Consider the following 4,943-nt stretch of genomic DNA (forward strand, 5'->3'; position numbering starts at 1 on the left):
ATTAAAAAAAATTGTAAAAAACTAACAAGAGAAACTAATGTGTGTGTTTGTTAATATTTATAAAAGTGAAAAATCTCTGGATGGGGGAATCCCACCCCCTAGCTTTACATATCTCACCTTCATCAGACTGTGGGGCTTGAATACTTTGGATATAAACTTACAGCTACAATGGCATTAGATGTGTGTGGTATAGCATGGGTGCATGCTACTTATGATAAACTTTCTAAAAACAGAAAGTGAAGCAGATGGTCATAATGCAGCTCATCATAAGTATAATACAGCACAACTCAGAGATTGTGTTTACTGGGTCTTTGAACTGATATGAGCCAATTGAGATGTGGGATGATGAACTGAATGTGAAATTGACCTGTTTTTTAAAAGCTTGAATGATCTGGAAGGCTAAATGGAATGGGAAAAAGTATGGTTTCAATCCTTGGAATAGTGATTTGGGGACCTTTCAGGAACCTGATTCATGATGCCAATTTACTTCCAACACTGTGGATAGTGACACACATTCAATGAAGCAAGTGCTTGACTGCCAACTGAGAGCCGGCTCTATGACTGCCTACTCAGCGTATCCAGACATTTCCTTGCAAACTGGCATTATATTTTTTTTTAGCCAAATAAGTTTCTAATGGCTAATTTATTCAGTTTCCATAAAACACATTATTTAATAACACTTTTTTAATCTCCACAAATGAAAATGTGGTTCTAAAGTATAAACACCAAGGTTATTGGGTGAAAGGGACTGCAGGACACAGGGTATTAGGAACTTCAGAAACCTAGGGATTTGGTCGGAAACACTGATTGAGGCACACTAAGACACCGCTTGACGTGGAATAGCCCTCATGGGGTCCTACGACGTGGGATATCTAGCCAATGAGCCCTCCTACTCAGTCACAATCTCCGACTCCTCAGAACTGTTTTGGGGTCAGGGGAGACTGCATATAAAGTCCCCAGAAAGGATCAGTGTCTAGGCTGGAGTCTGAATGCATCAATATATTAAAGATACTTGCTTCTGTTTGCATCACCTTTATCCCTATCATTCTTCTACTGCAGCCAAAACTGAGTCCCAGGGGGATGGCAACTACAGTAACCAGATTGTTCTGTCTGACTTCTACGTTAGGACACATAGACCATCTGAATAAACCCTTTGATTCTGTGTCCCTCCCCTTCCCATAGACAAAACTGCAGCCAGCACCAGACCTTAAACCTGCAGATTAAAGGTTTGTCAAAAGTCTAGAAAGAGCAGTCAATACCCTGAAAACCTAGCCTGCAGAAGAGAAGACACAGAATCAAAAGCTACAACTGAAAAAAAAAAAAAGCTCCAGGTGGGTGTCATTCAGACAACCGATTCCAATGAAAACACTTGAGCTACTCACAGTGAAAATTGTTTTACTTCCATACTGTTGTAACTCATACAGTTTCCCATATCTCACCTCCAAATATATCTCCAGCAAATTCAAGTTTATTAAGAAAGAGGCAATTATTCTGGTGTTTCCCCTGCACCGATTATGGAGCCTCAAACAGTTTTACTATTCTCAGGTCATGCCTTAGATTTTCAACTATTTGAATGTGAAGGAAATCTTAACATGCCGCGTTTCAAAGGGTGACTTCAGTGTTGCCTCACCCAGATTTACGTTTTTCATTTCTAGAGTGCCTCAACATGAGTTTTTTTTGGGGGGGGGAGGGGTAAGGAGCATTATCATTTTCCATCATCAGTTGTTGATGGGAAATTTTACATCCTGCAGGTTCCCGTATACAATAATTACATTAAACAATGGAGTTTTCTGTATCTTCCTGTTTTTCACAACAGGTTATGCTCACTCATATTGTTAGCTTATCACGCCAAATGTCCAAGATGCACAGGTGGTGTTAATTGAACGGCGGAATGATTCATGCATTGGTCACTTTAGCATTGCAAGTTCTTGAGCATCTTGATTTTGAAATTCAGTAAAATGAGATGATGCCTTAGCCAGTTAAATGCTACTCCTTCCAAACCTCACGTACACTCAGACATATCTGAGCAGAAGCCACATTATCTACGTGAAACAGCTTTGGGTGCTCCCAAGCTATATGCAGATGCCCACCAAATATGAGATTATTTTGCTTTCTCTGACTTGTCTCTTACTAGCAGTCAGCCTCATTCCATCTCTTTTGTAGATGGTTGTGGATTCTGGGGGGCCTATGGCATAATGGTGGGCTTATGAGATTAAAAAGATCTTTTAGGGAAGTTTCTTGATGTGCATTTAATATTTAATTACAACTCTCTTTTATACACGTGTGTCTGTGGATTTCCACATCTAAAGTGCACAGATTAACACATTCCCATAGCAGAGTGAACCTCCCTTCCGTCATGTCTATAGGTATTTCTCCTTCCTATGCGCAGCTGGACAGCAATTCATCTGGGAAACACCTGGTAAACCAGGACAATGGTGCTTCCCCAGCTTTCTGTGATGAGGGACCAGGACATTGGTTACCTTTATAAAAGTCTCCTGACACGTCCTCGTGATGTCTGTTTCTGGGATCATAGAGGCTTCCTCTTCCTTGGTTGGTCTTGTTGGTAGGTACTATCCAGTTGGTCTGCTTCAAAGCAACCGCAATGTACAGGACAAGGAAAGGCTTGCCAATCCTGGGCCACCCTCATATCTTTTTGATGTTTGAACCCATCACTGAAGCCCCCGTTGCCATGCATCGTGCAAAAGACCTGGCTCTTTGTCACTGGCCCTCCCCTTTAAACTGACCAGAACTTTTCGTCATCTGGCCCTCTCTCTGGCAAGGTTCTGCCTTGGTTTACTAGTCCTTCACTACCTGACAGTGTTTCCATGATTAGCATAAGGTTTTCAGTGGTGTATTTTGTCATCCTCAGTGTGTCCTTCGTCTAGACACCCTGCTGCACGCTTTGCCCTTTACATGACATGGCTGGCATTGGAAATAGCAGTGACATGCACTCTGACTTTCCTTTCTGGACCTAGCTACAAATGGACAGATATTAAACAGGTCACAGTTTATCACTGACCCATGTACCACCCTTGAAGCAGCATTGGGGTAGATAATAAATCACAAGTAGTCCTGCACAAGGAGATGGAGCCCTCATGTCTGAGTGGTTACAAACACCAGCCACTCCAGGCGCACAAAAGGCGCTTTCAATTCCAGTAAAGAGTTAACAACCTCAGAAACCCAGATGGGCAGTTCTTTCCACCTGCAGCCACCCACACTGCATGTCTTTGTTGAGATGGAGGAGGACATTGTGGATTGGTGTGGGACATATGGGCTAATGTTGGACTTGTACACTTGGGCTGCACTGGTTTGGGATTTTTTTCTCCATGTGCATTTACCCTTTATCTAAAGCTCCCTTTTATACATTTCAGTTTCTGTGGATTTATTTCTCTAATGTACTCAGACTAACACAAGTAATATAAGAAGAGGCAGGACACAAGTAAGCACCCGTTTCCTTTTGGGAAAGACACTAAACAGTGAAAAGCTATTTTCCAACAAGCCATCTCTGGGTGGCACAAACAGTTAAGTGCTCAATTCATAACTTAAACGATCATCTGAACCCATATCGTGGTACCTCAGAAGGCAGACCTGGTGGTTTGCTTTTGAACCCTCACAGAGCCTTGCAGCCCCTATCTAACAAGGTTCAGTTTGGCTCTGCACAGCAGGTTTCAATGACTTGGAATCTACCCCACAGTAACTGTTTGGATGCAAGTATACTCAGTCCTGAGTTATGACCGGCCCCATCCTGATGATTCTGTCATGAGGCAGTTCTGACCGAAGTCAAATACCTCATGATACTAGCTTTTCTTTTCTTATTTTTTTCCACAGGTAGTTAAAAGACTTTATTCGGAAGGCTTTGAAGTCAAAAGTAACACTCTTGATAGAATTTTCTTTCATCCTTTAAGTCGGCTCTGCAAATATATAATCAGTGATTTAGCTGTAAGATCAAAGATACGTTAATTTATTTAAGATAAAATATATTTTAGTTCTTAAAATTTATTCCATAAAGTACATATTTCCCTATAAATTCTCTACTTATACAAAAGAGGTAAAAAATAAACACAAAATATAAAATCCCCAACAAAACAGTAACTGAACATCTTTTTAAAAATTGTAAAAACTTGGCAGGGGAGACACCATGATCAAGAAGGTGGTTTTCCCAGGGCGAGGCTTATCCATTGCACTCCGGATGTGCTGAACCCTGCGATTTCCCCAAATGTGGGAAACACGACTGCATATTTGTGGTAGTGGGGGACTGCGTTCGCGTTCTCCCCTGATTTAAAAAAAAATTGTAAAAAACTAACAAGAGAAACTAATGTGTTCGTTTGTTAATATTTAAAAAAGTGAAAAATCTTTGGATGGGGGAATCCCACCCCCTAGCTTTACATATCTCACCTTCATCAGTCTGTGGGGCTTGAATATTTGGATATATACTTACAGCTACAATGGCATTATATGTGTGTGGTATAGCATGGGTGCATGCTATTTATGATAAACTTTCTAAAAACAGAAAGTGAAGTAGATGGTCATAATGCAGCTCATCATAAGTATAATACAGCACAACTCAGAGATTGTGTTTACTGGGTCTTTGAACTGATATGAGCCAATTGAGATGTGGGATGATGAACTGAATGTGAAATTGACCTGTTTTTTAAAAGCTTGAATGATCTGGAAGGCTAAATGGAATGGGAAAAAGTATGGTTTCAATCCTTGGAATAGTAATTTGGGGACCTTTCAGGAACCTGTTTCATGATGCCAATTTACTTCGAACACTGTGGATAGTGACACACATTCAATGAAGCAATTGCTTGACTGCCAACTGAGAGCCGGCTCTATGACTGCCTACTCAGCGTATCCAGACATTTCCTTGTAAACTGGCATTATATTTGTTTAGCCAAATAAGTTTCTAATGGCTAATTTATTCAGTTTCCATAAAACACATT

General features: G+C 40.7%; 1 non-coding gene across 1 annotated transcript; it reads left to right on the plus strand.

Annotated features, from left to right (window-relative positions):
• Positions 1–4,113: 4,113 nt before the first annotated feature.
• On the plus strand, positions 4,114–4,276 carry LOC142436686 (U1 spliceosomal RNA). The gene has a single exon (XR_012782063.1). It is a non-coding gene; the product is annotated as a U1 spliceosomal RNA (small nuclear RNA).
• Positions 4,277–4,943: the final 667 nt, after the last annotated feature.

Source organism: Tenrec ecaudatus, unplaced genomic scaffold (assembly GCF_050624435.1).
Source record: "Tenrec ecaudatus isolate mTenEca1 unplaced genomic scaffold, mTenEca1.hap1 Scaffold_545, whole genome shotgun sequence".
NCBI lineage: Eukaryota > Metazoa > Chordata > Mammalia > Afrosoricida > Tenrecidae > Tenrec > Tenrec ecaudatus.